Consider the following 20,770-nt stretch of genomic DNA (forward strand, 5'->3'; position numbering starts at 1 on the left):
TTCGAATATAGCTCTGTGTGGAGCTGTCAGAAAGATAAAGTCACAATCATTACCAAAACAAAGCAAGCATCCATCATCAAACCAAGCTAAACATTTATACCACCTCTTTCGTTATTCCATAATAAGTTTTTCTTTGGAAGTGGATGTTGCTGAAAAGGGAATATTTTATTGCTCCTTGCCCTGAATGAATGGTGATGGGTCTCCTGAGTGAACTGCTGGTGGTGATATTATACAGCTGAGTAGATTGCTAGTTCATTTCAAAGACAGTTAAGAAATAACCATGGTGGTATAGATCTACAATCACATAGAAAGTCAGACTTGGTGAGGTTTCCGTCAAAGTGGAGGATGCTTTTACAGCAGCCTAACGGCTTTATGCATACCTTTACCGGTACCACCATAACTCCCTCAGAGGTTTATTAAACTAAATTTGGATTCTCAATCTGCCATGGTGGAATTTGAGCTCATGTTCCCTGGATTACTTGTCCATACCATATGCACAACATTACTGTGTCCATTCAAATACATTGACAAAGTAATCTTCAAAAATCTTTTAACTGAGAAGAATTAATGCGAGAATCACATCACTGTCAGAAAGAAAAATGGCAGAGATACATTTAAAAAAAAATTGGAAGTATAAACCAGTTACTGAGGCTGACTGTCCAGTTGCTAGTATGTGAAATAATAATTATTTTAATATCACATGTTTATTGTTTAAATTATTAATAACATCATCATTATCAATACTCAAGCATTTTTTGGAAACGACATTCTGTTACCTTTTTGCACATCTCTACCAACATCCCATTCTCTGACAACCTGGAGAATAGGACTTTGGCAACATTACTGCTGTTGATAATTATGCACTCTATGCCATAACAAAGGGCTATTAGGCAGTGTTTGGTCGCTGCTTATGATAGGTGCTCCTCTAATTTTTCCTCCCCATCATGGATAAAATGCTTGTACTTTTAATCTATTTGCTAGCAAAACTCACCCATTGAGGAGACACAAAATTCTTAAGGCAATCAGACTACCTTCACGCCCAGGACTCTGTTTGGATTTCTAATATTCTGCCATGGTCACCAAATCAAACTTATACATTTCACTTAATTTATGTTTTCACATCTTCCATAGGGAGAAAGCTGCAGGATATTCAAGGCAGCTTTAATGGGAGGCAGAACTTCAGAAAGGGTGATTAAAGCTGAGATTGCCTACAATTTACTGCAATTGTGGTTGAGGATTGGTGCAACCAATCCTCTGTCCTTTGACTGGATACATGGGCTGAAGTGATTTCCAGTGGCAGAGGATCAGTCATTACTGAGTCTTGACAAGAAGAGGCTCTTTTCTTGACAAGGTTTGGTTTGTTTCATAAGTTAGGCATTGTCATCTCGGGGATAATGGGAACTGCAGATGCTGGAGAATCCAAGATAGCAAAGTGTGAAGCTGGATGAACACAGCAGACCAAGCAGCATCTTAGAAGCACAAAAGCTGACGTTTCGGACCTAGATCTTTCATCAGAGGGTCTAGATGGAGGGTCTAGGTGCGAAACGTCAGCTTTTGTGCTCCTAAGATGCTGTTTGGCCTGCTGTGTTCATCCAGCTTCACACATTGTCATCTCGGGTACTGGTTATAGAAGGGTTAATGATACATTGGTTCCTCGCTGTTTGCTGATGTCATACATGTGGATGGAAAGAAGTTCTACTTGAACTTTCAGAGGGAGTGGATGTATCTATATTAGCTCCCTGACAGTCGAATAATTATAGCTGACCAAATGTAGTCCTACTAAATGTTTTCATGCAACAAATGTTCTTGTTATCAAACAACATGCCTTTTCTGTGGATACTCTCCAGTTGTGCATTCTCTATCATAACCACACAATGGACCCAAGACAAAGTAAAGATAAAGGAGAACAGTTGTCAGTGGGCTATCTCAAGAGATCTTTACACACTACCACATTCCCCAATGTGCCAGCCATGGTTATCTGAAACAAAATACCACAGAAACAGAGTGCATTAGCTCATTGTACATTCGCTGATTAGATGTTGTGACTATGATTGTGAGCAGATTTGTGGATATCCAAGTCTGCACTCCACAACATCCTAAGATAGATTCCTAATACCCATACAAACCTGTACCATATCATCACATTGGGTGGATCTTAATGTGTTCTCCAACATTAACTATTTCAGAACCATTACCTAAGACACCAGTCGCTATGGAGAGCTATCTGTGTTTCATGACAGCACATATGTTATCACTATAGAATGAGAAAGCAAGAGAAGTAACATAAACAAATGGCACATTTGTAGGCAGAGCATTCCAGATCATGACAACTCGGTCTGAAAAACAGTATTTTTTTAAGCTGCTCCACGAGTAGACACAGCTGTTCTGACATATGTTCGCATATTAACAGGACAAGTTGACAAATCTGTTGAAAAAGAAATCCAGATTCCCCCTGAACTCGACTGATAGTTGAAAATAATTCCAGGCTGCAAACAAAATACAACTCTGGATAACAACACTTTAGGGAGGATTTCAAGGCTTTGCAGAGGGTAGAGACAAAATTGACAGCACAGTGCCAGGGATTGTTCCTTGATGCAATCATCTGGAGAAAATACAAAGCTCAGCTTGTTCTGTAGAGACGGTTAAGAGGCAATTTGATAAATGTGCTCAAAATTGTGAACGGTTTTGATTGAATAAGTAGTGGAAAACGTTTTCAGTAGCAGAAGCACTGGTAACCAGATGACACAGATTTAAGATTAGCAAAAGAAGTAGCAATAATATGAGAGTTTTTTTTACAAAGCAAGTTGTGATCTGGAATGCACTGCCTACAAGAACGTGGAAACAGATTCAGCCATAATATCCAAAAGAGAATTGAATTAATACTTAAAGGGAAGGATTGACAGGGCTGTGGTCAAAGAGTAAAGGAGTAGAACTAATTGGATAGCTTTACTAAGGAGCCGGCACAGGCACAATGACTTCCTCCTGAGTCGTATCATTCTATCAGTACACTGTGCATTGTTAGAACATAGATAACAACCATTATGCAGACAATCAGTGGGTTTGAGATGTGTGCGCATCAGCAATTGTTGAAGAAAATCTGCTTTATTAAAATTTTTTCACAATATCTTAAGTGGAAGTCTGTCAGAATGTCCTGATGAGTAATTGGACATAATGGCTGTAAAATTGTTAATAGCAGCGACATTATCAGGACAGCATTATTACACACTCACTCATCCTCAACTTGAAATGTTTTGAGAACCCTGTTCCTGTCAGTCTTTCCTGATAAACACTAGTAAAGGGTTTAAACTTTCTGTACTGTGCAGCAGCGAATTTAATGATGCACCTCTCTGGCCACACTTGTCTGTGTCAGGCACTGGCAATCTATCATTTTTTTTCAACAGCTGATATAGGCAGGAGTGAGAAAACAGCATCTGTTGGATATTACTGCAGCAGAAATCATGCTGAGATTTAATCATTTTAATGTATTTAAGACTGGATACACTGCCAGCTGAACATTAGATAAAGAAAAGCCATTAACACAGAAAGTGATATTTTGCTTCTGAGTCCTGCTTCATCTGGACAACGGAATCAAGTGCAATGAGGTTCAGACGGAAATGCTGGGTGGAGATAACAACCGACTCAGCTATGATCTCACTGAATCAAGGAGCCTACTCAAAAATCCAAATGGTTCAATTGTGCTCCTAATTTTTTTTTCCCAGTTGGCACTTCTGCTGACAGAATGTGAGTCATGGCGTTGGGATGAAAAATGATGGAGTTTAAAAGTGTAGCATTTGAACATCAAGCAATCAATTTAGAGGAGTAGGAGTGAACATGAGATGGATAGTGTAGGGGAATATGTATGAAAGAGGTGGATACAGTGTAGGGGAATAGTATGAATGAGTTGGATACAGTATAAAGGAGTAAGATACATTATAGGACAGTAGGTGAATGAGAGATGGATAGTGTAGTGGAGGTGCGTGAGAGACGGATACAATATAGGGGATTAGTATGTGTGAGATGGATACAGCACAGTAGAATAGATGTGTGTGAAATGGGTACCATGTAGGGGAGCAGGTGTGTACATGAGATCAATACTCTGTGGGTTGCAGAATCATACAATTGGTAGGCACGGAAGGAGGCCTTTCAGACCATCATGTTTACACTAACTCTATGAAAGAGTACAATGACATTTTTCACAGTCTTTCTCCCCATCCCAGAACATTGTTTCTATTTGAACAATCAGCTGGTAGCATCTTGAATGCTTCAACTGAACTTGCCTCCACCACAGTTTCAGGCAGTGTGTTTCGGTCCCTAACTATTCACTATGAGAATCAGTTCATCGTGCTTCCTTTACAAATTACCTTACATTTGTGCACTCTCATTTCCAATCATTTTACGTTTGGACAGTTTCTCCTAACTATTTTGTCCAACCTCGCTTATAATTTTGAAACCTTTTATCAAATCTCTAGCTTTAGAAGTTCTGAAGAAGGGTCGCTGGACGAGAAACATTAACTCTGCTTTCTTTCCAGGGACGCTAACAGACCTGTTGAGTTTTTCCAGCAATTTGTGATATTGTTTTCACAGTTCTGTTTTTTTTCATGTTCTCTTCTTAGCCTTTCCCTTTCAAAGGTAAACAGTCCCAACTTTTCCAAACTATCTACAGCGCAAAAGTGTCTCATCTCAGGAACTTCTTTGCACTTGCTCTAACATGTTTACATCCTTCCTAAAGTGTAGTATCCAAAACCGTGAAGCATTTCAGCCGAGGTCTAACTAGTTTCAACCCTACAAGATGGTGACAGTGTAAGGTTTCTGAGCCAGGGTTGTCCTCTCTGACTGCTTTTCTTTCCACTTTTCTCACTTTTTAAAAAAATTTTTTCCAAATTTTTGGATCTTACCTTTTGGAAGGAACTCAGCTGTGGAGGCAGCAGCGTCTGAGGGCCCTATACAGTCCACTGATGAGAAGCGACTGGTGTAATAGCACCATGGTTTCTCTGAAGTCCTTAGTGTAGAATTGGCTTGGGGGGGGGGGGGGGGGGGTCAGTGCTGTACCGGATTGGGATTCGGACAATCTGCACCGAGGTGGCCGGTGAGCCCTGGATGGCAGTAGGTGGCAGGGTGCCTGGTAGACTGGGCTGGACTCTAGCAGTCGGTAGTAAAACAGCATCGTGGAGGAGTGTGTGCCCAGCCCAGAGGAGAACAATTTGCATGGGGGAGAGATTGAGCCCAGCGGGGGGAGATCAAGCCCAGAATGTGGGAGACTGAGCCCAGAATGGGGGAGATCGAGCCCAGCACAGGGGAGATCGAGCCCAGCATGGGGGAGACTGAGCCCAGAATGGGGCAGACTGAGCCCAGAACGGGGGAGACTGAACCCAGCATGGGGTAGATCGAGCCCAGCATGGGGTAGATCGAGCCCAGCATGGAGGAGATCGAGCCCAGAATGGGGGAGTCTGATCCCAGAACGGGGGAGACTGAGCCCAGAATGGGGGAGACTGAGCCCAGCATGGGGGAGATCAAGCCCAGCATGAGGGAGATCGAGCCCAGAATGGGGGAGATCAAGCCCAGCACAGGAGAGATCAAGCCCAGCACAGGGGGAGATCAAGCCCAATACGGGGGAGATTGAGCCCAGAATGGGGGAGACTGAGCCCAGCATGGGAGAGATCAAGCCCAGCATGGGGTAGATGAGCCCAGCATGGGGGAGATTGAGCTGAGCACAGATGGGGGAGATCGAGCCCAGAATTGGGGGAGATTGATACCAGCACAGGGGGAGATGGAGCCCAGCACAGGGGGAGATCAAGGCCAGTGTGGGGGGAGGAGGATCGAGCCCAGCACAGGGGAGATCGAGCCCAGCACAGGGGGAGATCAAGGCCAGTTTGGGGGGGGGGGAGGATCGAGCCCAGCAAGGGGGAGATTGAGCCCTTATGTGGTGTATGAACTCTCATGGGGAAGCTCAGCATGGGCCGTCTGCAAGCCAATGGTTAAAGGAGGACTTTAATTCTTTATTTTTCTACTTGTAACCTAAGATTTGTACCTACTTACCTTTGCACCAAAGATGATGCCAAGAAGGTCGACTTTATACACTTTTCACTGTACTTCTGTAGTTGAGTTTGTGTAACATTAATTCTAATTCTAACAGTGTCTTATACAAGTTAGGCATCACCTCCTTGCTCCTGTATTCCCTATTAAAGGAACCTAGCTACAGTATGCTTTGTTAACTACTTGCTCTACTGGTCCTTTCACCTTTTGACTTGATTTGATTTGATTTATTATTGTTATATGTACCTAGGTACAGTGAAAACTTTTGTTTTGCATGTAATACAGGCAGATAATGCCATACAAAGCACATAAGGGTAATAGAACAGAGTGAAGAATACAATGTTACAGCTGTGCATATGGTATGCTAACAGGAAGTTCAGTATTAAATTTAAAATCTGAGAGGTCCATTCAGAAGTCTAATAACAGTGAGGAAGAAACTGTACTCGAATTTGTTGGTTTGTGTGTTTAAGCTATTGTGTCTGAAGAGATTATAAGAGATTTCCAAAAGATTTCTATGCTGCATCTATAAAAATTGGTAGCAGCCTTTTTGAATATGCCAAATTTCCTGAGCCTCTTGAGGCAGTAGAGGCATTATTGTGCTTTCTTGACTGACATATCGGCATGGATGGCCCAGGACAGATTGTTGACGACCACCACTCCTAGGAACTTGACGCTCTCAACCATGTCTACTTCAGCACCATTGATGTAGATAGGGGCATGTTCTCCACTTTGTTTCCTGAAGTCAATGTTCAGCTCTTTTGTTTTGCCTATCTTTAGTGGCTTATGCAGAAATATACTCAGGTCCATTTGCCTCTATACACCCTTCAGGGTAGCATCATTTAGTTTTTACCATATCTCCATGTTTTTTTTCTACCAAAATGTAATACCTCACAATTCTGTGCCTTGAATTTTATTTGAAACTATTGGCCACTCCACCTACTTCTCAAGGTCCTTTTATAGATTTGTGCTGTACTCATCACAGTTGACAATGTTACAAATTTTGTACTATCGGCAAACTTGGAAATTGACTCCTGCATTCCAAAATCTAAATTATTAACACATATTTGGAAAAGCAAGAAGTGTGGAGCTGGAGGAACACAGCAGACCACCCTTCTTAAGGCTCCCGAACTGAAACGTCAGCTTTCCTGTTCCTTCGATGCTGCCTGGCCTGCTATGTTCCTCTAGCTCCATACTTTGTTATCTCTGACTCTAGCATCTGCAGTTTCTATCTCAGTCCTTAAATTAATATTTTTGAAATTCATCCATGGGATGTGTGTGTCTCTGGTTGGTGGCATCTATTTCCCATCCCCAGTTGCCTTTGGGAAGGTGATGGCGAGCTATCTCCTTGAACGGCTGCATTCCATGTGTTGTAGGTAAACCCACAATGCCCTTAGAGTGACAATGCCAGGACTGAACTCAACAACAGTGAAGGGAACAGCAATGCATTTCCAAGTCAAGATAGTGAATGGCTTGGAGGGGAACTTGAAGGTCATGGTTTTCCCATGTATTTGCTGCCTTCGTTCTTCTAGATGGAAGTAGTCATGAGTTTGGATGGTGCTGCATAAGGAACCTTGGTGCATTTCTGCAGTGTATCTTGTAGATTGAAGACTCTGAGCTACTGAGTATTGGTGGTGGAGGGAATGGATGCTTAAAGATGTGGTCCAAATTAAGCATGCTGCTTTGTCCTGGATAGTGTCAAGCTTTTGGGGCTGCACTCATCCAAGAAAGTGGGGAGTACTCCATCACACCCCTGACGTGTACCTCATAGATGATGGATAGGCTTTGTGAATTCAGGAGGTGAGTTACTTGCCACCACATTCTTAGCCTATGATCTGTTCTTGTACCTTTTGTATTTAAATGAGGAGTCCAGTTGAATTTCTGGTCAATGATAACCTCCAGAATCTTGATAGTGGGTGATTCAGTGATGGTAATACCAGTGAATGTCAAGGGGTGGATGATCAGATTATCTTTTATTGGTGATAGTTAGTGCCTCGCATTTGTGCGGCATGAATGTTACTTGCCACTTGTCAGCCCAAGCCTAGATATTGTTCAGATCTTGTTGCATTTGAACATGGACTGCTTCCATATCTGAGGAGTCATGAATGGTGCTGAATATTGTTCGCTGATGATTGCACATCCGCACTTCTGACCCTATGATGGAGGGAAGGTCATTGATGAAGCAGCTGAAGACGGTTGGGCCGAGGTCACTATCCTGAGGAACTCCTGCAGTGATGTGCTGGAGCTGAGCTGACTGACCTCCAACAACCACAATCATCACCATCTTCCCATGTATTTCCTGCAGAACTCAGCTACAAAGCCTCCCCAGCTCAAAATGTATCCCTTCACTATTTGTCTTTATTTCCTATCTTTTTTTTCCCTTTTCCTATCTTTTCTGAACACACTGTGACTAGAAATATTTAAAACCCAGTTCAGCTCTTCCTTGAGCCATGTCTCTGTTATAGCCACATTACAGTTCCACATAGCAACCTGTACCTATATCTCCCCAATCATATCAACCATATTTTGTGCATTCACATACTGCAGTGAACTCCTTGATTTATATTTCGAGTACTATAGATGGGTCCGTTTTTGTCCTCGAGTACAATAGATGGGTCAGTTTTTGTCCTCGAGTAATACAGATGGGTCAGTTTTTGTCTTCGAGTACTATAGATGCGTCAGTTTTGTCCTCGAGTACTATAGATGGGTCAGTTTTTGTCCAGAGTGTGCAGGAGGGCTTCCTGACACAGTATGTAGATAGGCCAACAAGGGGCAAAGCCACATTAGATTTGGTACTGGGTAATGAGCCTGGCCAGGTGTTAGATTTAGAAGTAGTTGAGCACTTTGGTGATAGCGATCACAATTCTGTTATGTTTACTTTAGTGATGGAAAGGGATAGGTGTATACCACTGGGCAAGAGTTATAGCTGGGGGAAAGGCAATTACGATGAGATTAGGCAAGGTTTAGGGAGCATAGAATGGGGAAGGAAACTGCAGGCGATGGGCACATTATAAATGTGGAGCTCATTCAAGGAAAAGCTCCTGTGTGTCCCAGATAAATATGTTACCTGTCAGGCAGGGAGGAAGCTGTAGAGTGCGGGAGCCGTGGTTTACGAAGGAGGTGGAATCTCTGGTCAAGAGGAAGAAGAAGGCTTATGTTAGGATGAGATGTGAAGGCTCAGTTAGGGCACTTGAGGGCTATGAGGTAGCCAGGAAAGACCTAAAGAGAGAGCTCAGAAGAGCCAGGAGGAGACATGAGAAGTTGTTGGCGGATAGGATCAGGGTAAACCCTAAGGGTCTCTATAGGTATTTAAGGAATAAAAGAATTACGAAAGTAAGATTAGGCCAAATCAAGGATAGTAGTGGTAAGTTGTGTGTGGAGTCAGATGAGATGAGGAAGCGCTAAATGAATATTTTTCAACAGTATTTACTCTAGAAAGCGACAATGTTGACGAGGAGAATGCTGAGATACAGGCTACTAGACTAGGTGGGATTGAGGTTCACACGGAAAAGGTATTAGAATTCCTTCAGAGGGTGAAGATAGATAAGTCCCCTGGGCTGGATGGGATTTATCCTTGGATCCTCTGGGAAGCCAGGGAGGAGATTGCTGAGCCTTTGGCATTGATCTTTAACTCGTCATTGTCTACGGGAATAGTGCCAGATGACTGGAGGATAGCAAATGTGGTTCCCCTGTTCAAGAAGGGGAGTAGAGACAACCCTGGTAATTATAGACCAGTAAGCCTTACCTCAGTTGTTGGTAAAGTGTTGGAAAAGGTTATAAGGGATAGGATTTATAATCATCTAGAAAAGAATAAATTGATTAGGGATAGTCAGCACGGTTTTGTGAAGGGAAGGTCGTGCCTCACAAACCTTATTGAGTTCTTTGAGAAGGTGACCAAACAGGTAGATGAGAGTAAACCAGTTGATGTGGTGTATATGGATTTCAGCAAGATGTTCGATAAGGTTCCCCACAATAGGCTATTGTACAAAATGCGGAGGAATGGAATTGTGGGAGATATAGCAGTTTGGATCGGAAATTAGCTTGCTGAAAGAAGACAGTGGGTGGTAGTTGATGGGAAATGTTCATCCTGGAGACCAGTTACTAGTGGTGTACCGCAAGGGTCGGTGTTGGGTCCACTGCTGTTTGTCATTTTTATAAATGACCTGGATGAGGGCGTAGAAGGATGGGTTAGTAAATTTGCAGACGACACTAAGGTCGGTGGAGTTGTGGATAGTGACGAAGGATGCTGTAGGTTGCAGAGAGACATAGATAAGCTGCGGAGCTGGGCTGAGAGGTGGCAAATGGAGTTTAATGCAGACAAGTGTGAGGTGATGCACTTTGGTAGGAGTAACCGGAAGGCAAAGTACTGGGCTAATGGTAAGATTCTTAGTAGTGTAGATGAGCAGAGAGATCTCGGTGTCCATGTACACAGATCCTTGAAAGTTGCCACCCAGGTTGACAGGGCTGTTAAGAAGGCATACAGTGTTTTAGCTTTTATTAATAGAGGGATCAAGTTCCAGAACCACGAGGTTATGGTGAAGCTGTACAAAACTCTGGTGCGGCCGCAGTTGGAGTATTGTGTACAGTTCTGGTCACTGCATTATAAGAAGGATGTGGAAGCTTTGGAAAGGGTGCAGAGGAGATTTACTAGGATGTTGCCTGGTATGGAGGGAAGGTCTTACGAGGAAAGGCTGAGGGATTTGAGGCTGTTTTCATTAGAGAGAAGAAGGTTGAGAGGTGACTTAATTGAAACATATAAAATAATCAGAGGGTTAGATAGGGTGGACAGGGGGAGCCTTTTACCTAGGATGGTGACGGCGAGCATGAGGGGGCATAGCTTTAAATTGAGGGCTGAAAGATATAGGACAGATGTCAGAGGTAGTTTCTTTACTCAGAGAATAGTAAGGGAATGGAATGCTTCGCCTGCAACGGTAGTAGATTCGCCAACTTTAGGTACATTTAAGTCGTCATTGGACAAGCATATGGACGTACATGGAATAGTGTAGGTTAGATGGGTTTCAGATCGGTATGACAGGTCGGCACAACATCGAGGGCCGAAGGGCCTGTACTGTGCTGTTATGTTCTATGTTCTATTTTCTATTTCTGTTGAGCCATAGAGTTGATCTGGATGAGTGCCAAGGACCAAGTGCAGTTATCCTTCCAGCTGTGAAAGTGGACGCGGCTGACTGCTGCTGAAGCTACACTTGCACACAGCCCATATTGCTTAGTCAACTGAACTTCTGAAGTTACTTTCAACTTTATGTCATAGGCATTTGAATGCCATTCAATGCAGAAAAATAGTTTCTCATTGCTCTCACTATGCACAAGACCTTACACTTGGTTGACTTAGATTTAAATGACTTCACTCTGTTCATGTGGTAATTGTGCACAAAGGCTTTTGTAATTTCTGGTTGTCACTTCAAATTTAACTGTTTCTCTGACTGTATATTGTCTGTCTGCAAAACTTTTCAAAATATAATAATTTCTTCACGCAAGGACACATACATAAATTAGAATCACAAGACCGTAAGATATGGGAGCTGAAGCAATCATTCAGCCCATCAGGTCTATTCCTTCATTCAATGAGATTATCGTTGATCTAATAATCCACTCCAGGTTTTCTGACTTTACTGTGTACTCCCTTTACAGATTAAAAATCTGTCTATCTCAACCTTAAATATATACTTAATGTCCCAGTCTCAACAGCCCTCTGGGATAAAATTTTTCACAGATTCACTATCCTCTTAGAGAAGGAATTCCTCAATGCTGTCTTATGCAGAGGTAATTCCCTCTGGTGCTAGACTTTCCCACAATGGGAAACAACCTTTGTACAGATAATCTGTCAAATTCCCTGGAAATCTTGTTTGTTTCTAAAAGGGCATGTCTCATTCTTCTAAACTCCAATAAGTACATCCCAAACATAAGCTCAACCTCTTCTCATAAGACACTCCCTCTATACTCGGGAACTGTCTAGTGAACCATCTCTGGACGACATCCATTGCCAGTATATATCTCCTTCATGGTACACAAAGCTCTTCACAGTATTTCGGCTGTGGGCTGACTCCTGCCCTGTATAGTTTTAGCAAAACCTCCTTATTTTTATATTCCATTCTCTTTGGAATGAAGGGCAACATTCCATTTGTCTTCTTTATTACCAACTGAAATTATCTTCTGGCTTTGAGATTTATGCACAGACTCACAAATCCCTCTTGTCTGTAGCTTTCTCCATCTAACTAACTTTCCACTCCTCTACTCTTCTTCCCAAAGTACAGATCCTCACATTTTCTCCACATCAGATTCTATTTGCTAATATCTTGCCCACTTACTTGAATTGTCCATATCCCTCTTTAGACTCTTTGTGTCATCCTCACCACTTGCCTTCTCACCTATTTTTGTGTCACACAAACTTGGATATAGTAAATTCACTTCCCTAATCTAAGTTGCTAATGTATATTGTAAATAATTGTGGCTCAGCACTGATCCCTGCAGTACTCAGCTCGTGACAGGTTGCCATCCTGAAAGTGCCAACTGTTATCCCTACTCAAACTCTTCTGTTAGTAAGTTAATCATCTATCTATGCTAATGTACTTCATCACATATTTAAATAAAAGTTATTGCTGTCCATCATGATAATACTTGCAAGTTTGCCCTCAAAGTTTATCTTCTCCTCTTTAATATTTTTTGTTTATCATGTTGTTTCTTAAAACTTTCCCAATAGTCTGCTTTACCACAAGTCTTTGCCACATTGTATCTTTGTTCTCTAAATGTGAAGCTGGCCTCAACTTCCCTGGAATCAGCAGTAGTTTCAAGAATGAGCATACCCCCTAACTCTAGCATAATTCAATATTTTCTATCCTTCTCCAATAGTCATTCTTAAAGTTTACAGTGAAAGGGAAATCTTGTCTGATTAATATCTTGGAGTTCTATGATGAACAAACAAGCATCATTGATAAAGAAAAACCTGTAGATATGCTGCACTTAGATTTTAAAAACGCGTTTGATTAGGTGCCACATAAAATAAGATCCTATGGTGTAAGGGCTAAAATTTTGGCGTGGTTAGTGTCATGGTTAGCTTACAGGAAAAAGAGAGTAAGAAATGATGGGTCATTTTCAGATTGGCGGGATGTAACTGGTAGAGGACCAGAGGGACCATTGCTGGGGCCTTGACTATTTACAATCTATGTCAATAACTTGAATGTAGGAACTGAAGGTATATTGCTACATTTGCTGACAAGAAAAAGCTATGTAAGAGAATAGTTTGTGAAGAGATCAAACTTTTAGTGAAAAGGCCAAATTTGGAATGGGGAACAATGTAGTTAAGTGTGACTTGTCCACTTTACCAGAAGAGAAAAGCAATATATTATTTCAATGGAAAAGAGATTGTAGGCCTCTGCAGTGCAGAGGGAGCTAATTGTCCTAGCAACAAAATGTTAGCATGAAGGTTTTACAAATGACAAGGATGGCAAGTGAAATATTGGTAAAAATAAGGGTAACATTTTGTAGATGCTGAAATAAATCCAGCAAATACTGGAAAAACTCAGCAAGTCTAGCAGCATGTGCAGAGACAGAAACAGTTACTGTTTTCAGTTCAATATGGTTCTTCCTCAGAACTGAAATATTGGGCTTTATTGCAAGTAGAATAGGATATGAAAATAGCAAGGTTCTAGTCCAGTCATACAGGGTTTTGAGAAGTGCATATCAGGAGTACTGTACATAGTTTTAGACTCCTCACTTAAGAAAGGATGTAAGTACTTTAGAAACAGGTCAAAGAAGATGCATTCTGGGATGGGGGTGTGGGTGTTATGAGAAAATGTTGGATAGGCTTAGCCTTTGGACAGTGGATTTTAGAAGCAGGCAATCTTTCTGAAACAGATGAAATAGAGAGATACTTGGCAGGAAGGATATTGAAAGGACGTTTTTATGTAATGGTACACAATAAAATGAAGGAACATAGTTTATAATAAGCAGTTTTCCATTTAAGACTGAAATACAGGGATTTTCACTTTCTGTCAAAGGGTGATTTTTCTGTGGAATTCTCTTCTCCAAAGAAGAGCCGAGGTTGGGCCATTGAACATTTTTAAGGCCAAGTGAGATAGATTCTTCATTGACAAGGGAGTCAAAGAGATTAGAAGAAAGTAGAGCTGAGGCCACAATCAGATTAGCCATGATTATAGCAATTGGCTGCGCAGGATCAAGAGACGAGAAAGCCCACTCTGATCCTCATTCAGATGTTCATATGTCTGTATGAATACTGATAATAGCTAGTTGTTATTCAACAGATAATCTGTATTCCTGTCTTCCTGGGTGGCATCAAAACACATTTTTGTGAAGACTACCCTTTCCAATCATATTCTCACACTCAAAACTATTCTTAACCTTCTGTGTCTTCCACTCAAAACGAATCTTAGCCTGCTGTGACTTCCACAGGGGCATGTTAGCCTTCAAAAGCACTTCCTTTGAAGAAGTGAGGGATTTTCATCTTTCACAATCACTGCATGCATGATCTTTGTATTAAGTCTCTATGACACACTCAGATTTGTAATATCGTCTTTTCAAAAGGTATGAAATAGGCTGGATGAGTGGGTGAGAGGGTATAATTACTGTCAATGGGTAAAAATCCTGGAGACGCCTTCCCTGACAGCACTGCGTATGTATCCACAGCATATGGATTGCTGCAGTGTAAGAAGATGATTCACCACTAACCTTCTCAATGGCAGTTAGGGCTGGGAAGTAAATGCTGGTCCAGCCAGCAATGCCCACATCCTGTGAAAGATGCTAAAAAGCAGCTGATGCCAAACCAAAGCGAAAAAAATCTGCTGCAAGGAGAGGCATTGGAAACAATAATCAAATTAAGAGAACAACCTGTTAGTAGAGGTAAGCTGGAGTCAAGAGAAGACTGTTAATGCAATTAGGAATCTAATAGTAAGCTAAAAGATAATCAATGCTGGGTTAGTTGTAATTCTCAAGGTTAGTGTCAACAGAATTCTATTTAATATTGTTAATAATAAAAGTTCCTCCAGCTGTCATCCAAAATTAATGTCTAAATGAGCATTACTACAGCAGGGAAGCTAAGCTATCAAGACTTTGACTTTATAAATTAACTTTTAAATCAATAGATTTCTATTACAGCTGTACCGCCATGTAGGGTCAGACATCAAAATGGTTTGAATGTTTAAATGAATGCCATAAGACCATAAGACCATATGACATAGGAGTGGAAGTAAGGCCATTTGGCCATCAAGTCCACTCCGCCATTTAAATCCTGGCTGATGGGCATTTCAACTCCACTTCCCTGCACTGTCCCTGTAGCCCTTGATTCCTTCTGAGATCAAGAATTTGTCGATCTCTGCCTTGAAGGCATCCAACGTCCCGGACTCCACTGCACTCCGTAGCAATGAATTCCACAAGCCCACCACTGTCTGGCTGAAGAAATGTCATCTCATTTCAGTTTTAAATTTACCCCCTCTAATTTTAAGGCTGTGCTCACGGGTTCCTGTCTCCCCGCATAATGGAAACAACTTCCTAGCGTCCACCCCTTCTAAACCATACATTATCTTGTAAGTTTCTATTAGATCTCCCCTCAACCTTCTAAACTCTAATGAGTACAATCCCAGAATCCTTAGCTGTTTATCATACGTTAAACCTACCATTCCCGGGATCATCCGTGTGAATCTCCGCTGGACATGCTCCAGGGCTAGTATGTCCTTCCTGAGGTGTGGGGCCCAAAATTGGACACAGTATTCTAAATGGGGCCTAACTAGACCTTTATAAAGCTTCAGAAGCACATCGCTGCTTTTATATTACAACCCTCTTAAGATAAACGACAACATTACATTCGCTTTCTTAATTACAGACTCTACTTGCAAGTTAACCTTTAGAGAATCTTGGACCAACACTCCCAGATCCCCTTGTACTTCTGCTTTGCGAATTTTCTCACCATTTAGAAAATAGTCCATGCCTGTATTCTTTTTTCCAATGTGCAAAATTCATGTGTGCAGGATACTTTGCCATCTAAAACAAACCATGTCAGGACAAAAATACATTATTAGCACTGTGTTTTATAAATGAACACTGTTATTTGTGTGATTTTAAAATTTACACAAGGTACACATCTCATTATAACAGGCCGCATGGATTTGGCTGTTTGCTCTCTGAAACAAAAAGTAGCAATTTTCAACTACAATACTTGATAAATGCACAGATTCAGAGTACATAAAAGCACAGACTCATCTGATCACACTACGTATGCAGATCACTGAAACACAACAACAGTCTGAGAGACACTCAATTTTTTTCATTGCCTTCATAAAATAGTAAGGAAATAAGCAACACGAGTGACATTAATTAGGAAGCAATATTTTCCTTTAAAAATACATCTCCGAATGCTTTAACAATCTGCATAAAAAGCTTGCTGCTGCATATTCCAAGAACTCATAAAACTGTCCTTTCCCAGACTGAAACAGTTTATTTCTTATTTGTTGTAGTAATCTCAAAGCTGCATGCAGCCCCACAAGTAATAATGCATTTAACTACAGTCAAGTGTGGCCTGGTCTTATCTGAGTTGAAGAGTAAATCTGCAGAAACCTGATAGAGGTTGAATGGAAGTTGTAAATGGCACTGATTTATAAGCTTTCTAAAAAAAAATTTTAATACAAGACTTTAACAGGAGGTGTGAAGAAGAATCAGCTCTACATCAGTCCTTTATTACATTATAGTTGTGAATGACTCCTGAACGACTCCTGATGTCTTTCTTCTGTTGGTAACTGATAACATTAATGTACAGTAATTACAATTAAACATCACTTACCAAAATCTTTGTATAGTTGGTAAAGAAAGGGAAGGTCAGCTATTTCTCACCAGATTATTACCTCAAAGTTTCTATTTTGTAACTGGGGCAGTGTACAGTATAGAATAGTATATGAGGAGTATGAGAGGTGGAAATGTATGTCTGGAATTTTGTTATTGTTTAAGGTTTCGTTTGATGCATTGCTCAGTCCATTGAGTATAGGATTTAGGATGTCATACATCATGTTACAACTGCACAGGACGTTGGTGAGGCTATAGAGGTTTCTAAAATCATAAGGGATACAGATAAGATGAATAGCTAAGATCTTGTCACTAGTGTAGGGAAGTTCAAAACTAGAAAACATATTTTTAAGGTGAGTGGAGAAAGATTTAAAAGGGGCTTGAGGGGCAACTTTTCACACAGAGAGTGGTTCGTATGTGGAATGAACTGCCAGAGGAAGTGGTAGATGCAGGTGCAGTTACAACATTTAAAAGACAGGTACACAAATTGGAAAGGCTTAGAGGACTCTTGGCCAAACACAGGCAAATGGGATTTGCTTAGTTTGGGAATTTTGATCAGTATGGATGAGTAGGACTGAAGGGTCTGATTCCATGCTGTATGACTCCATGAGATATTTTGTCTCAAATGAACCTGAAGGATCTGAAGCGTCTTGCTACAGAGACTGAGTGACCTTCACCGGAGATAAAAGAACCAAGGAGCCTTGTGTCATAAGTTCTGACTTCAATTAAAACCCAAAATGTTACAACCCCACAAAGTGTAACCACTATTCAACAGAGAAACAATAATACGAGTCACAGACGGTTCTCACATGCGGTAATTATTTATATGTGTATAGATGCTTTCACAGATTACGCATATATCAATGTTTGGGTGGAGCAGATCTGGAACTCAGTGTGAGAAGGAGGCAGAGCCACCAACTCTCAAAATATTTGGAAAGGACTGGAATAAGTATTTAAGTGTTGTAACTGGCAACTGTAACTTTGCAAACTTGCATTGTTCATGAAAACCCAGGCGCAAAATGCTCTACACGCAGCTTTAATATCAGACTGCTCGAGACAAAGAACTGATTATAGGGATAGTTTGTCTTATAGTTTGTACATAATAGTGATAACAGGTAAAAGTAAAAATCAATAGCACAGATTTTACAACTGGTTACTCTGGGAATTCCATCTGTCTAAAACACTGTAGAGTTTCTCGAGCCTTTTAAGGCCTGAAGCAAATGTTTTAATTAATTTGAGGGTCCTTGTTTTAGTCAATAAAACAGTTCTCTTCTCCCCAGTGTGGAGCTTGCGTAATTGCAAATATTATTCTGTTGTTGCCAATGGCCATCATAATATCAACATGCAATTCATTGCTAACACATAAGATTTTTTCATGTCTAAGATCTAACTCAAAGGACAATTGCTTTGTTTGAAAATGTTTCCTTTCTACAGAGATAAACTTTGACTTCAATACTTACTTCCCTTTAGTAAATAGTTTCATTCAGCAGATTGTAAGGTTCAGGTATACAATGTCTACTGCTCAAAAGTAAAAAGAGCTCCAATGTCAATAATGAAGGGTAAGGACATAGCATCCATTAATAGGAAAGATGGATTTGCAATTTCATGTCCTTACATATTCCGAAGGTTGACCACATGTCAAAATACTTAGTTTTAAATCAGGGCTTAATATTAGATAAGCAACCCAAAGCGCATGTTCTCTAATTAGCTAGTATTTCTTGAAAAATATAATTTGAGGCAGATATAGGACACATTACTAATTGTGTTTTGATTGGTTCTTGGGAATTTAAAACAATTAGGAAAATGTAACAAATATTACTGTAATAATTTTATAGTTAAAGTGTAATTTCATTTTGCTTTTAAAGATCTACTCTTCTGTATGCAAAGGCTAACTTATTATTTCATTCTGTTTAGGAATTTTCTGTTTGGCATATTTCATGACTTAGAATTTTATTTCTTCTCAGTTTTTCTTTCCAACCTTCACATTTTTTACACTGAACTGCATTTGCCACATGTTCATCAACTCCTCCAACTTGTCACTCTCAGTAAGCTATCTTCTAGATTCTTTCGCACTGTTAGTCACACCTCGTAAGTTCGTGTCAGCAGCAAATTCTGACAGAACGTCCTCTAAATATGGAGAGAAAAAACAGCTCTCAACACATATCTCTGACATATGCTAGTAGCTCTTTCTTGCTAATCAGATAATCATTCATTTACTCTTAATCTCAGCCTTTTTGTACTTCAGCCATGTTGCTATTTTACCTTAAACGACATTGTCATGGTTACAAAACTAAAATATATAACATTATATTTAGAAATCTAAAACGCAGCACCATTTCAAAGTTTTCTTGTTGTACTGAATATATATGGAGAAATTATTCCTTGTAAGTTGAAAAATACAGTGTTGAATTCAAAGTGTAATTTGTTGCATGGACCATCTGCTAACTGTTAATTGAACTCAAGTGAAAGCTTGTTATACATAGAGAGCTTTTTATTATTTTGCTAAATGAAGTCAATGAATAATTTTCCGAGGTTCTAATGCACAGATGGTCTCAAATAACTTAATTTACAATGTGCTAGTTATTTAATGAAAATGCCACACAGTCAACTTTTGGATCTTTAACATCCAGCACTTGAAACACTATTGAACAGAAACTTAGGCTCATCATTCAGTTCATCAGATAGTGTAAAATCTGTGATGTTGGCAGTGTTTTGCATAATGTCATATAATTCTAATTTATTATCCTATTTTATATATTTCACACTTTTTCTCTTCCTCAGAGTATAGTAGGCATTCGTTGAATAATTAAGCTTCCTTCTATGGTTCCTCAGATAAATGAAAAACTGAAAAACAAGATCCCTTGATCTTTGCTGGGTGGATTGAGCTCAGTTGGAACAGTAAAGGGATCCTAAAACAGTCCTGATGACAATCAGAACTGAAGAAGAGTCAGATTGAGCTTGAAACATTAATTCCATTTCTCTCTCCATCCATGTTGCCTGGCTTGCTGAGTTTCTCCAGCATTCTCTGCGTTTGTCAGTTCTCTTTTTGATTGAAATTTATTGTAAGATAAATTTGTATAGTAATATTATATTGTAATATTGTAAAATATTTCAGTGCTGCTTTGGGAAAATATATTTATTTGATGCACATGGAACTAGAAACATATTGGTTTAGAAAGTCAAGTATTCTTTCTTTCTACATAATTTAAAGATGAAGAACCGCATTTCAACAGTATCAAATCTACCTGTGATCTCGGTTTTGTTTTTGTTAGCACATGAGAGTTTTTTGAGCCATTGATAATTAAATACATTGGCCATGATTACCTACAGTGTTAAACTCTTCTATTGGGAGAAATTAATAAATCAGAGTTTTGCCCTATTTAATAGCTTTAAAAAATATTTCAGTATTTTTGTGAAATGCGTTGGTGGTAACTATCCCAATGCTGCAACCATTTTAAAATGGATGCTGCCTTCTAGAAATAGCTTATCTAGTTTAAAGACTATGTCTTTTGTATTTTGTGCTTTTTTAAAGAAAGAAGCCTGTGGACTGAAATAAAAAGAGCTGTTTTAAATATGAAAGTTTGAAAGAGTGGTTGCAATTTTGAAAGGAAGTGGCCTACATATGGCAGGCATTGTAAACATAAGTTTGAACAAGTGATAATTGAAAATCAGACAATCTGATGCCAAGATCGTGTACTGATACAGCTCTTATTTGCAACAGGAGGTTGCTTGGGTTCTGTGGACCAGTGACAGTCACTAATGACAGAGACCTTTCACTTACCAACAGTCGCATGAATGATCCTGAGATGGTTGAGTAACTTGGAGCATTGAAACAAGTTACAGTAACATGAACGAGGTGAGGTGGGTGGTGCTGGGGGATGCGTGCACATCTGCTCCCAGCCCAGAAGCTGCCTGTTCTCCGCAGTTAGAAACA

The 20,770-nt window shown here is 40.2% G+C and overlaps 1 protein-coding gene across 4 annotated transcripts in view; it reads right to left on the reverse strand.

Annotated features, from left to right (window-relative positions):
* The window catches only part of epha6 (eph receptor A6), a 617,472-nt gene that overhangs the window by 111,933 nt on the left and 484,769 nt on the right, over nt 1-20,770 (reverse strand). The window lies entirely within an intron of this gene.

Source organism: Stegostoma tigrinum, chromosome 12 (genome assembly GCF_030684315.1).
Source record: "Stegostoma tigrinum isolate sSteTig4 chromosome 12, sSteTig4.hap1, whole genome shotgun sequence".
In the NCBI taxonomy this organism is placed as follows: Eukaryota; Metazoa; Chordata; class Chondrichthyes; order Orectolobiformes; family Stegostomatidae; genus Stegostoma; species Stegostoma tigrinum.